General features: G+C 54.7%; 1 protein-coding gene, 1 non-coding gene and 1 pseudogene across 6 annotated transcripts in view; 2 read left to right on the top strand and 1 right to left on the bottom strand.

The window, feature by feature from the left end:
• CDC42BPB (CDC42 binding protein kinase beta) overlaps positions 1–14,012 on the top strand; it is an 88,088-nt gene that overhangs the window by 20,520 nt on the left and 53,556 nt on the right. The gene's annotated exons all lie outside the window — the stretch shown is intronic.
• Positions 3,900–4,058, top strand: LOC118601021. The gene has a single exon (XR_004950142.1). It is a non-coding gene; the product is annotated as a U1 spliceosomal RNA (small nuclear RNA).
• On the bottom strand, positions 11,177–11,295 carry LOC118600706 (annotated as a pseudogene).

The following is a 14,012-nucleotide window of genomic DNA, read 5'->3' as shown; positions in this document are numbered from 1 at the left end:
CGGTCATGAACTGGGAAGCAGCTGCTGTTTTGCCGTGCAGAAACAAAGTGAGACTTTTCTGATTTCACAGCAATAGCACACATAAAAATTTGATAACGTACTGGTAGCCTGCTAGATAGGTGATTAAAGATAAGAAAAATAAGTGGAGTTTATTTTTTCCTCTGTTTTTTTAAATTGAACACTTTGAATGTTATAAGAAATAGGAATAGTCACTTGTGAGGGAAATAAAAATGTATAACGGGAATAAAAATACGAAGTGTTTCTATGGACTTGGGCTTCGTGGCTGTCAGTTCGCTTATATATCAAAAGCGGATAACACCTGTCCTGCAGGTTTTAGATGTTATTATGTGACATCCCAGTGTACACATAGATGCTCAGAAAGTAGTAGCTGCCACTAGCGATGGGTCGATTTAATATTTTATCAAATATTTGGGATACGAGAGAGTAAAAGACAAATTTAAAGCTCAGTAAATCCTCACTTAAGTCATTGGTGGGTTCTGTGATTTTAAGTGAAATAGCGTACAACGAAACCAGTTTTACCAGGAGCTAAATCGTATAAATGAGAGTTAAGGTCCTGTGGCATCTGATCAGTGGGATGACAAACAACATTATTTGAGAACCTGCTATATTAACCAAATCCTGCCTCCTCGTGTCTCTGAAATGCCATGCATCTGAATTAACGGCGACGGATGTGGTTGGTCGGCGTTGTTTGGTTGCTAAGAATCCCCCTAGATCACAGGCTTCTGAAATCGCTGCTTTCCTTTGAACGCGTTGATGGCTGGCTGTCAGCGTCTGAGTGTGCCCTCCCCAGTCCCTTCTTGGCCGCATCTTTCTAGATGCCGTTGTACCAGCACCCTTCCTTTCTGGTCCTGTGGGTGGTGTCTCCCGGAAACGCGCCGGCGAGGCTCAGGCTGGGGGTCCCCTGGGAACGGGAAGAGTGAGCAGGGACCTGCTCTGCCCTCGGGCCGGTGGCCAGGGCTCTGGAGCGCCTGTCTGTCCTTCCGCGCAGCAGGGGCGTGAGCGTGAGGCGGTGTGGCAGGAGGGACTAGCCGGTCCCCTTCCTGTCCGTTGCTCACATCCTTCCTGCCCTGGCGGGTCACGGCCCAGTCACGGGTCACGGCCCAGTTGAGTGCGCGGAGCGTCCCCTTTCTGTCCGGTGGGCCGGCTCTGTGCTGGGAAGGGGCGAGGAGTCTCCGTGGTTTCTGGTCCTGCCGCAGCACCTCTGCGCTCACCTCCCGTGCCACTCCTCCTGGTGCCACTGCTCCTGGGGGCCGCGTCGCTCTCAGTGCAGCGGGTGTGGGGTCGGGGGTGGGGGCCGCCCAGGGGACCCGCGGAGGACGCCCGCACCCACAGGGCCGACACCCAGCGCTGTGTACTGCTTTTTGTCTTCAAAGTGACCACTCAGACGCTAAGGGTGAAACCGGTCAGCTGCTAAGAGTCTTCGCCATCTAGTTAGAAGAGCCAGATTTGGAATTGCAGAACCGTCTCTGGGGCGGCCAAACCCGCAAAACGCCGCACTCATCGTTGTAGGTGGCCTTAGATGCCTCGTCCCGCGTGCTGCGAAATCTGTGTATTGTTACAACGGAGGTGACGCCAGTAGTCGACTTGGTAACGCAGGATACGTGTTTATGAATATATTTTATCAAAACTAAAATGTTTTTCTGAAAATTCAGTAGAGGAGGATCAGGAGAACTAATTACAAACCAGTGAGTAAAGTCATTCATGTCCACCCAAAGAAGAGTCCCAAGGAGCTAGCGCAGGTTCGTGGGGTCGGGCCGACAGGTTGGGGGCGCCGGGGGATGGGGACAGCTCCGAGTGACTAGGCGGAGCCACGCAAGCGTCAAGTGCCCTTGGCATTTTAAGAAAACGCTATCTTCTGCAGATTGCTCATGGCAGCTCGGGACATTTACTTTGTAACCTTAGAATTATGCTTTATTGGTAGCACCTAAGGCCGTGAAGACGGATGTTTTGTTCCCAGCCTGTGACGTCGGTAGCACTCTGAGCGTCCCCGCCCTCGGCTGCCGTGGCCGGCCAGGGTCACGCAAGCACTGGTTCGGGGTGAATCAGCTTTACCCGCATTCCGAGATGCGTAGCTTGTTTTTAAAACAAAACATTAGTTGAAAATGCTTTCAAGCATCTAATGTGTGCATGTTTTTTAGCAGCAGAACTGCTCCGAGTTGTCTGTTTTCACCGGCTCCACTCCCTCTCCCTGCCCCCGCGTGCCGGGCCCAGCGCCCCAGGTCCAGCCCTCGGTCCCTCCTCAGGCTCCGCTAACTCCCTGGCTGGTGGCTCTAATGCCAGCCGTGCACCTCGTCCCCCAGACCCACAGCTCCGGACCCCAGACACACGTGTGCAGCGGCTCCCTGTGTCTGGGGGACAGGGGCAGCTCAGGCGTGTCCTGCCCCGTCCCCCCCATCTCACTTGGTGGCAGCTCCGTCGTCCCGGCGCTCAGGCCAGCGCCGGGGGCGGGTCTCACGCTGCCCGTCCAGGCCAGGCCGGCACGAAGTCCTGTGGGCTCCACCTTCTGAATCTAGTCAGAACCTCAGCGTTCTCCCCACCTCCACGGCTTCTGTCCCAACCACTGTCGTGTGTGGATTATTACTGGCTTCCCCGCCCCACCACATTCCCAGTTCCCCTGTTTTATTTTATTCAAAGAGTAAAATGTGTAATATAATGTAATGTAATACAATGTAATGTAATATAACATAACATGATATAATGTAGCATTATGTATATATAACATAGTGTAATATTATGTAGACACAATATCCACATGATCTATTTTCTTTTTCGCGTTGCTCTACTAAAGTGTAAGCTCCATGAAGGAGGGACTTTTGTTCACGGATCTATTCCTACTGCTTAAAATAGTTCCTGGGAAAAAGGAGGTGGTTAATAAATATTCATTTAATAGATTCTAATGTATTTTAGAAGCTGTGAATAAAGCCTTCGGGGTACGTACGTACCGATTAGGTAGTAGTCAGGGTATCAGTGACAACAAGCCGTTTTTTTAGTGTTGCGATTTATGAAATGCTTTCACATGGTCTCGCTTGATCATTTATTCAGCCAGCCCTTGTGCGGAGCCCTCGGGGTCCCCGCGTGGCGCCCCAGCAGGACAGAGGGGCTGTGCCGGTGCCCGTGGGGGCCTGTCCCGCCCCCTGGCCAGATCTTTCTCCTGATGCCTGTGTGGCACACTCACCACAGTCGAGTCGTAGCTTTTGTCCTTTCAGACGACATGGTTCCCTGGTCCACCCTTGTATTCAAGCTGCTCCTTCTGGAATCATCCTATTTGTCAATGCGCACGCGCATACTCTCTTCCTCTCCCCTGATCTTCAGTAGCAAGACTCCAGGTTGATTTAGTTCTTACTCATTTTTCATTCTACCTCTCGCCTCCACATCCCCTTAAAAAAAAAGTAGATCATACTATTCCCCTGTCTTCTCACAGCCGGTTTCTTTCTTCTTAACAGCTTTTTTGGGGATAAAAGTCACTCATACAGCTGTTTCCTTCAGTTCTTTGCAGTTCTTGCCTGCTCGTCCGTGTGCAGTACTGAGTGCGCGTCTGCCGCTGCTCTCTGCGGAACCAACGGGACTGGGTGGCAGGAGGCAGCCGTGAGCAGGGGCCCAGGCAGGCCCCTCCCACAGGGCTGAAAAAGGACCAGGGCAGAGCCGGAGGGTCCCCATGAGATGACGCTGTTCACAGCTGAAGGCTCATTGCCGCCAGCCGCCTGCAGCCAGCAGGGGCCCAGAGCGCGGGGCAAGGCCTGGTGGCCGCGGCTTCTATCTGCTCACGGAGCTGGGCCTTTTCGAGCGGCCCTCTCACGGTGGATAAGTCCAGATGTCAGAGTGACATGTCTTCAGAGCCACTGCGTTTGAAGAGCGATGCAGGTGAAGGAGGGCATGGCACACTTACCTGGCGGGGGAGACACCGTGGTCACGGAGGCGGCCCTCCCGGGGCGAGGCTTGCCCACTGCACTCCGGGCGTGCCGACCCTGCGAGTTCCCCAAACGTGGGAAACCGACCCGTAATTTGTGGTAGCGGGGACGGCATTCGAACCTTCCCCCCCGGGGTCAGGGGAGAAAGGCACGGAAGACCTAGTGTGTGAGGGAAGACGGAAGACCTAGTGTGTGAGGGAAGATGGCAGAGACGAAAGGCCCAGGCGTGGGGCGCTGTTGCCTGGGCCGAGGAGCGGCGTGTCCCGCTCGGCAAGCAGCCGTCCACCCCGCCTCCTCACGCCACAGCTGCTGCTCCTGCTTTGGTACAGGCTCGAGTGAAAGAAGCAGACAAGTAGGCGTGTTAAGTCATGATTCTTCTGCGTTAAAGTTTGGAACAGGTTACGTTAGAGAGTAACAAACCTAGAACGTTTTTCACGTATCCGTCTTGGGGACTGTGACCGCACTAGCAAGAAGGCAGCTCAGGGGGCCCCCTAGGGGAAGTACTGGAGATGGCCCCGCTGGCGAGGCGCCTTCTCAGCCTGGGCCGGTGCCTCGTTTTTCCTGGCTCCTTTATCTTAGAAAGGTGAGACGCCGTACCTGACCTGACCCCGGAAGCCTGACCCCAGTGCCCTAAAAAAACCCAGACCTCAGACGTGGCGCCGGGCTTGGGTTCACGGAGTTGTGTGTCGAGGCTCAGCCCGTAGTATCTCACTCCTAAAGTGGGGGTCGAGCCGCCCACCTTGCAGGGGGCCTGGGTGGCAGTAATGCAGCTCGTGCAGACCCGAGGCCTGCGGCCGCGGCCACTCGGACGCGGTGCCGGATTCCGGAGCGGACGCGCCGAACCGTGGGTTGTGTGTGGTTCCTTGCCCCACACGGACCTCACTGTGTGTCTGTCTTACTAAAATGAGGGCAAACGGACTAGAAAGAGAACTAAAACTCCTCATTGAAAATTCCATCTACTACAGGAAAAGCGATGAATCTTTCAGAGGTTTTTGTCCCATTTTCCCCAAAAGCCATGGGCTCTTCCAAGTGCGTCCCCATCCCACACGTTCGCCGGTCCCTGCCCGGTGATCGACGATGGGCCTTGGGGTGCAGGCCGGGGAAGCAGACAGCAGCTTAAGGGTTGGCCTGGCAGGTGCCTGTCACCCTCTCTGCCTGAGGCAGGGATTTCACTTCGGTTGACCCTTCGTGTTTTCCGTGAATAAGGAGGTTCTTAAACTGAGTGTCACTGAAGGAAAGTGGCCTCGCATGTCACTCTGCAGCCACCAGAAGGCTCCGAACGCCTTCTCTCCCCTCCGCGGTCTCTGCTGGGCGGGGAGTCAGGGGAGACGCTGGTTTACCCCGGGGATCAATGCCCCTCACTCTCCGGGGGTGGGGGCACTGCCTGGAGCCTGTCTGTGGGGGTTCGGTGTTTGCAGGTAAAATTCCCCTGCTCCCCTAACCCGCCGGGTCCAGGGGCCCCTGCTGGGTGGCAGCCTCCATGTAAGGCATGCTCATGGCTGTATTTTGCCCTTCTCAAGAGAGACCGTCCTTTGGGGCTGTGCGGGGTGGGGGGGCTCTTTTTGGGGCACTTAGTTTCTAGGGCTTTCGTCTCTGGGTACCCTGCCTGGGAGAACATGTGTGTGACAAGCGTAGCTTCCTGGTGAATAATGTAGCTGGATTCTAGGATAATTTTGGTGATACAGTTTATTTACTTACTGTTAAATACAACGTAAATAATGCTAAAGTAACTGATTGGAAACAGGGTCACTCGGGAATGATGCCAGTAGCTGCCGCTTCACGAGGACTTACTGTGTGCCGGGCACAGCGCTCCTTGTTTCGGGGGGATTCTCTGATTTAACACTGCCAGTGACTTTTTGCATAAGTACGGATCTTCCCAGTTAGCCGGTGAGGGGACAGCCTTGGAGGGCCCGGGGCGCCTGCCAGGCTCGTGCAGTGGCCCGGTTGCGTTTGGGCTGAACACCAGCCTCGCGGGCGTGTGCCTCACGAGGAGGATGGGCCTCCGACTTCGTAATGGCGTGGTGATCTCGGGGGGCGTTAACCTCCCCCGTTTGATAGCCAGTATTCCTTCTGCACCTTCGATTGTCCTTTTTCTTAAGTTTAGGATGTACGTACGTGGGACACGTCTAGGGGCTCGCTGAAGAAACAGCCTTGGGAGCTGGCTGTCTCGCCGGGGCACAGCGCTGCTTCTGTTTGACCTTCGTTGCATTTCCGTGACTTGTACGTGTGATCCCCGGTGGCTCCGTCCTGCACACCATTCCCACGTACACTTGGATTTTTTAAAAACTTAAATCCGTTTATATCCACGTCAGCAGGAGAGCTGCTCTAGAAAAGAGGCGCAGGCTGGGAAGGGCACCCGTTTGGCACAGGGTCTTGGCTTTGACAGGAGTCCCAAATGGCAGCACCTTGCAGAGTCGTGGACCCACAGCAGCCGCCTCGAGGGGGCGGGCTGGGTGCTCCATGGAGGGGGGGTCACCGCCCTTGGGCAGGGAGACTGCTCCTAGGTGAGACGCGGCGCTGAGGCCTGGCACTTAGGTCAGTAACAACAAAGCGGGTGGACCAGATGGAAGGGAACTGAGAGAGCCCTCGGTCGGCTGTGAGAGGAAGCAGCTCGGAGGCCCGCGTGGCCGGCCCCAGGGCCAGGCCCCAGACTAGGCCCGAGCCGGTGGCGGGGCGAGGGCGTTGCTGGCTCCCTGCTGACCGCAGCCTCCCGCCGGCTCCCCGCCGGGCTCCCCGCTTTTCCCTGACTCAGCCGCACCTCACCTGACCTTTGCGTCGTCATCACGGGCCTCCCGTTCCGTCCTCTGCCGGTCGGCGGTTAGGAGCCTGCGCTCCGGTTCCTGGCGGGCGGCCTGGCGCAGGAGCTCGCGTTTGGAGGACTTGACTGGGGAGGTTTCGGGCTTCCTGGAAGGTTCGGCTTTCTCAGACTGAGTCATAAGGAGAAGGATTCGTGACCAACTCCCTGTGAAAGGATAGTGTTCTGTCATTTAATAAAAGATCATAGTTGTTAAAACCCATTCAGTGTGATTTAAGCACATTTTTCAGGAGCTTGGGCGCCGTGTCGGCAGTCTGAACGGTGAGAATGCGCTTTTGGACCTGCGAACTCACTTCAAGCTGGTGCTTGTGGGAATTGGCTGCCTTTCCTGGCACTTGCTGGATCCGAACCTGGCTCTCTGCTCGTGCTGGCTTCCACGGCTCGTGGGGGCTTGTGCCATGGCCCTCAGCAGGCACCGAACTCGTGTCCCGACTGCACGCGCTGGTCCTGGGGTGCTGCTCTGGCGCCTGCTCTCCTACAAGAGATCAGACACATACGTAGCCCATGGCAGTTCCTGCGTCAAGCCCTGGGCCTTCGCGTACCACCCGCGGGTGCCTTGTTAGGGCACCCTGCTAGCCGTGGGGCTAGTGCCCTGCGTGGGTCTCTGTCTTCCCGCCGTGTGATGGGACCAGGGCAGCAGCTGGCAGTTGCCGGGGAGGACTTCCTGGGAGTGGAGACCCACGCCACGGGGCAGACGTGACTGTTCGCCATGGGGGGGGGGAGAGCTGTCCCTCGTGTCCTCTGCATGTTGCTCGGCCTGCGGGGCACCTGCTGCTTCATTGGTAAAGGTTTTATTTGACCTGGATAATCCGTAAGCCCGTGTCCAGTTCCGAATGTGTGGCCCAGGTACATGCCAGCTGAGGCTGGCCCGGCAGAGAGCGAGTGACGGGGGCGAGCAGGGCCGGTCCGGGCCCGGAGGAGGCCGACGGCCCGCCCTGGAGCGGGGCAGAGCGGGACTCCCCAGCTGCCTTCCGGTGGCGGCTGCCCTGTGACGGTCCTGTCTCCTCAGACTGTCTCTCCCGGGCACGCCTTCCGGCCGGCTGATTTTATTTCCTGTCCTGATAAACAGACCAAGGCGGACATCAGTTTCTCATTTTGCAATGATTTGCTGTCAGCTGCAGCCAGAGACCCCCCCCTTCCAGCCCAGTTCCTCCTGGCAGGGCTTTTCCTATTCACAGGGCGCCCCGGACCCCAGCCTGCCTTGCAGTGGGGGCCTGTGGCAGATGGCTGAGTTGCTGCCTTTCGGGGCATCAGGGGAAGCTCTTAGGGTACGGTCTTGGACTGTGGACGAATGAAAGGATTAAAAAAAAACTTCTAATGAAAGTTTAGCTATCTAAGGACTAAAGCTTCATCTCGTCTTTGGTAGAAAAGTATCCCAGCTTGCTGATACACCCTCACCTTGGGAAAATCGCCAACCTTCCCTGCAGAGGTCGTCTGTCCTGCTGGTGGCCGTGGGCGTGGTCTTCAGCCAGCTGTGTTTTCTGTGTCCCCATCCTCGTGCTTGGCTGGGGAGCAGCGGTGCGGGTGGAGGGCCCGCCTCCCCTGAGGGCTGGCAGGCTCCTAACCGCTCAGTCTGCCGGAGTCAGTTGGCCGGAGTCAGGGACCCCACAGATGGGGGCGGCCGGAGGCTTAGCAGCCGTCCAGAGGCTTGAGCTCTGCTCAGGAAAGTGGGGGCCGAGGGTGGGACAGCTGCAAGTCCCCAGGCGTGGTGTGAGCGAGGGGGGGCGGGGTGAAGAGGGTGAGGCGGGGATGGGCAGCCAGCGCTGTGAGCAGGGGCTGTCCGCGCACCCACCGTCCGTGGACAGCCGGCGAGGAGTCTGTGGCAGGCTGGGGAGGCCGGGCGTTGGCGTCTGCATCGGGGCCACAGCGGGAGCTGGCTCCGCGACTGACCGAGGGGGTGGCCGAGGTGGTGCGGCTGCAGGTAACGGTGCCGGGGTGCAGGACCCAGCGGGGTCAAGCCCTGCAGGTGCCGGGACCCGGGCCCCTTCCTGGCCGGGCCTCCTGACCCGGCAGCTTTTAGTGTTTGTTGACGGAATATGCAGGAGAGGGAACTTACTTCCTATAACTGAGAATAGCATGTTTGGTTTGACTTGGGAACCAACAAAGGTGTCATCAGCATGAGAGTCAAACGTCCCTTCAGGCCTTGCAGCTGACCCGTTCTCTCCAGGCCGTTGGTGATGCCCGTCTGCTAGTCGGCTGGGAGAATCTTAGCAGAAACAGTAGTTAAAATGCACCCCAGTGCTGTTTTGGTCGTCATGGTTGTTTTTGCGTCCTGGATGTTTTAGGAGTGTGTGTGACGAGCCGTGCTGCACCCCAGTGGGTGGAATTCATCCAGTTCTGCCTGTTCCCCTTGGTGTTCCGAAGAGCACCCCAGGCTCCGGATTAGGCAGGCAAAGGGCATTAGCAGGCCGAGAGTGGCTTAGAAATGCGGGCGCCCTTCCCGGCCCTCCGCGGCAGCTGGTGGTTCTGGAGCGATTTTTTTGAAAACCGGAAACAGCAGTAGGATTTTCTAAGAAAAGTCAGTTTGGTGTCTTCACCTCTTAGGCTCTGTAGCTGTAATTGTGAAGTATTTTGTTTCTGTTCCTCCATCCGGACCCTGTCCCCACCCAAACTGCTGCCCCTGCGTAAACAGCACCCCAGGCTAGAAACCTCCCCCATCCTCGACTCTTTCCCTTGTTGCGCCCCAGCTCCCAGGCGGCTCCACTGCCTACGCCTAACCGAGAGCAGCCCCTTCGGCCTCGTCTCTAGGCCCCGGAATGGGCATCCCCTTCGGCCTCAGCGCCCTGCCCTCGGCTCCCACCTCTGCGCCTGCCACCTGCAGCCTGCTCTCCAATCAGCAACAGATGATCTTTAATAAAACATTAAACGTGTTTGAAACAGTTACAGAGTTATAGAAAAGTTGCGAATAACACCACCAAGGAGTCTCCTGAGGATGGCGGAGCGGGTTGCTTATCCGGTGCTTATCAGTCACCCCGAGGCTGTCACGTGTCCTGTGGACGCTGGCTCGTCGCTCCCTTCTAATTTCGAGCTCTAGTGAAGTGTCACCAGTGTTCTGACATCCTCGTCTGTGGCAGCAGGATCTGGTGCACAACCACACACATTTTGTCATCCTATCTTTTTAGTTCCTGTCTGTGTGAACAGTTCCTTAGTCTTTCTTTGACCTTGAAACTTGAACATTGCAAGCCAGTTGTTTTGTAGAATGTTCCTTCAATTTAGGTTTATTTCCTGTTTCCTCATGATTAAATTCAAGTTATGTAACTTTGGCAGGAAAATCATTGTGTCCTATCAGTTGACGCACAATTTCACTTGGTCACATAACTAATGAGGTTCTCTCTGATCACCTGATTTTAGGGAGTGTCTGCCAGACTTCACTGTAAAGGCACTTGTTTCGCTGTATGATTCGTAGGTGTTTTGTTTGGATGTACTTTGAAACTATATACCATTTCTTATCAGGGTTTTAAAAAATTGATTGATTTATTCACATCACTGGATTCCTGGATTCCTGTTTCGTTAATGGATTACGATCTGTGACCGTCGGTATTCATTTGATTCGCCATCTTTCTGTGAAAGCGTTCTCTCTCTCTGGCACAGCAAGGTGGTCCAGGCTCACTGTGCACTTTGCTGATCCCGCGGGGAGGGCGTCCTGGTTCCTTTGCCGGAGAGAGCCCAGCACCGGACGCTACGTGCGCTCGTCGTGGGCGGGGTGTTGCTGCCTCCCGGCGCTCTCAGCAGGTGGAGCTCGGGCTCTACGCAGGGACCCACCGTTTGTGTCTTTTTTCTACAGCCACAGATGCTGGACATCAGTTCACACTGATGCTGCCAACTCTAATCCAGTGCTATGGGGATTACTCTTCCCCTTGTTCGTGACCGGCTCCGACAGCGAGGAGCCTGGCCCCCAGTACCCTGAATCTGTTTACCTGTTTGAGTCATCCTCCCGTATGTGACGAGTCTCCCGCCTCCACTCTCACCCATGTCCTCACCCCAGCATCACCCTGTTTGGGCTCTGAACCCTGCTCCCTGTTGGGCCCTGCCTAAGGGGGTGTTGAAGGGAGACTGGAGGTGCCGGGGGGAGGGGCTTCCTGCCTGCTTCCTCTCCTTCGGGTGACACCTAGCAGCCCGCTTCCTCCTGGCAGCGGGTGCCTCTGGTAGGCAGCTGGTCCCCGTGGGGTGTTTCCCACGCCTGCAGCATCGCCAGCGTCAGCATCACCCCTTCCTCGGCTCCCTGGGTCCCAGCGTGTGAGCCGCAGCTTGAGCCCGGAGACCCCAGTACCAGCAGCACCCCACCTTCAGAGGTGCGAGTTTCAGCTGCATAGAGCCCTTTGCCCGGGTTTCCAAGACCCCAGCCCCTTCCTTTGGTCCATCCTGATTCTGTGGCTTCCTGTATCTGCCATCTTCATGAAAAGTTAGTGTAGGCTTTTTTTTTTTTTTTTAACGCGTACAGCACCTGGTCATCCTCGGTGGTCTCCCATCCAGGTATTCACCAGGCCCGACCCTGCTTAGCGTCCGAGCTCAGATGAGATCCGGCACGTTCAGGGTGGCGTGGCCGTAAACTTTTCTTTTTCTATTCTTTTTTTTTTTTCAGTTACCCAGTTCTTTGTGTTAGTTTCGTTGGCCAGATAACCCTTGTGGTTTCTGTCTCTTGACTTGACCCCGTCCAGATGTCAGGGTCACCTTTGTTTCTGTGTTGACATTGATTGGAAACTTATTTGAAATGTCCTCTTTTTCCTTTTTAGCTGTTTTAAGTCCTGTCCCTCTGTCTAGGTCCCATCCTGTCGGAGTGATTTCGCGGCCTCTCCGCACCCGTGTGGTGAGCCGGTGGCCGCCCTGCGGCGGGATCCTCCATCCTGGCTTCAGCGAGTGCAGCCTTGATCATTTTTACACACCAGTGCAGTTTTTTTACTGTGTCTTTAGAACTGTTTAAATATATTTAGCATTTTTTAGAAAAAGTAATCTTTTCTTTAGACTTTTCCTTCTGCATCCTTTTTAGTGTCCTCTATTATAAAAAGTTAGCTTTTGTTCACATAGTTAAATTTATGTTGCTCGCTTCTTTTCGGGTCCTTCCGTCCTCCAGCTTTCGTCCCCAGTTTGTTCCCGTGGTCCTTCCCCTGCTCGTGAGACTGGCCCTGAGCAGTCTGTGTCCGTCCAGTTCAGAGACTGCGCACAGAACTGTGTAAAACGCATAAGTAACCGAGTATATTCTGTCAGAAGCGCGGGAGGGAAACTGGGGGAGGCATACCCGTAGCTTTGGGCTCTCCCATCGTCTCCGCCCCGAGTCTCACTGTTCACGGGTGTCCGAGGTCAGGACACCTTTTTCCCATTTTATGGATGAAAAAATTTAGTTACAGAGGAGATCAAGTAACTTTTCAAGTGGTGCCTTTAGGACTTGAAGCTCCTGAATGCCAGCCAGGACTTCTCCTGGGCTCCACAGTGGCGTGGCCACCTGCTGCCAAGCAGGGGAGGGGTCCGCGAACTGAGATAGGTGTGGGTGGCTGAAACTAGAAATTAAAACAAATACACCATGCTCCAAAGTACTCGAATCAACAGGTGAATGATGGGTTGAAAAGCCATTCAGCAAAAAATACAGTTGAATGTCAGACCTTTAAAGAGTTGATAGCTTTCTAAGCCTTAATAACAAAATGACAAAGGAAAAGTGAATTCAGTTTTATTAAAAATTATACTTCTATGAAAAGTTATTATTTCTGTAAAATAAACTTAGCGTAATTAACACGAAGGAACAGAATGAAGAAATGGTGTTTACAGCTAATAGGTCTGAGGGAGCCGAAATAGAGCACTTCTACAGTTGCTTTAAAAAGATGAAGACAGGATGGGTGAGCAGATGTCCCAGACAGTCACTGTAGCAGGGCGCACAGCTGGCGGTGGGGAGGGGTCATCAGCCTCCGGGGCGTCAAAGAGCCACCTGTCTGAAAGGGGGGCGAGATCCCTGCGTGGCATTGGGGTGGGGGGACGTGGAACCAGCCTGCCCCAGGAGTTGGAGTTTGGAAGGCAGGTTAGGAACCATAACAAATGTTAGCGCCCTTTAGAAAGTCCAGGAATTTCATCCTAAAGATTATTTTAAAATAGTAAAAAAGCTGTGTGCCCGAAGATGTTCGTTGCAAATTTATTATTCACCATAAGAAAATTAAAAAATTAAATGTTTAACCTGTGAGTTCAGTAGAAACATGATTTAAATCGTCGGTGTGTTGACTTAGTGAGATATCATGCACCTGTTAAAATGATCATTGAGCAGTCTTGAAACATGCAAATACAGCAAGTGAAATAAAAGCAGAAAACAAGACCCGTGCCCGTCGCCGTGAGCCCGGGCGCAGCGGGGACGCGGACGGGCCGGCGGGGCCCAGGGCGCAGTCGCGGGAGGGCTTTCCTCTGATCCGTGAACATCGCTGCTCGATTTGCACGCGTCAGACCGGCTCGCACGCTTCGTGAGCCTTCGGGGTTTTGCAGAAGTGTCCAGAGCGGTGAGTTCGCACTGCCGGAGAGCGTTCCCACGGGGACAGCGCGTCCGTGGCTGGCCGGCGCCAGCTCCCGTCCACATGCTCTCTCTGTGGGAAAGTAGAGCTGAGCAGATGTGTTGGGTGTGTTTTTCTTCATGGTAAAGTGAGAGGGACTCTTTGGTTCCAACCAAAATACAAGAGAGGTCGTGGTCTTCAGTGACTATTAGAACACGTATTGCCATTAGGAATTTTGGGAATGGTTATTTTTAATGATATTCAAAAGGAATAAAGATGAACTATTGACGATCTTTAAGTCGTAGTGCAAGGATTTTATTTACCCTGGACTTTAAAAAAATTAATTCGAGCCCCGCGTGGTGTTTTCTGCCCTGTGTGCTGACAGGTGTTTGCCACGGTGGCGGTGGTGATTCGCGGTCGGCAGGCATCGGGCACCCGTGCCCTGGCTCTCGTTCCGTGCTCAGTGGACCGTGGGGGTCAAACCTTAGTGGCAGTGGGCAGCTGGTTAAGGGGGAAATACAGAGTGAGATTAATAGTGTGGAGCTCAGCCAGAAGCCCGGGAAGTGTCAGATGGCTGGGAGCTCCTGGAGCCGCCGGAAGACGCACGCGTAGGTGTGAGAAGTGACGCGGGAGAGCCCTGTGCCCTTCGCCTGGTGTCCCCGGCAGGGACATTCTGTAAAACCGTGGTGGCGGAGGATTCGAAAAAGAACCCTGCAGAAATAGAGCAAATAAAAGTTAGCATCAAACGTGCGGGTTTAGGTCTGAAGGTGAACATCGGAACAGGTGTGAGGAGATGTCGGGAAC

The sequence above is a fragment of the Rousettus aegyptiacus genome, unplaced genomic scaffold (genome assembly GCF_014176215.1).
Source record: "Rousettus aegyptiacus isolate mRouAeg1 unplaced genomic scaffold, mRouAeg1.p scaffold_m13_p_3, whole genome shotgun sequence".
Taxonomy (NCBI): Eukaryota; Metazoa; Chordata; class Mammalia; order Chiroptera; family Pteropodidae; genus Rousettus; species Rousettus aegyptiacus.
This window is presented reverse-complemented; position numbering and strand designations above follow the sequence as displayed.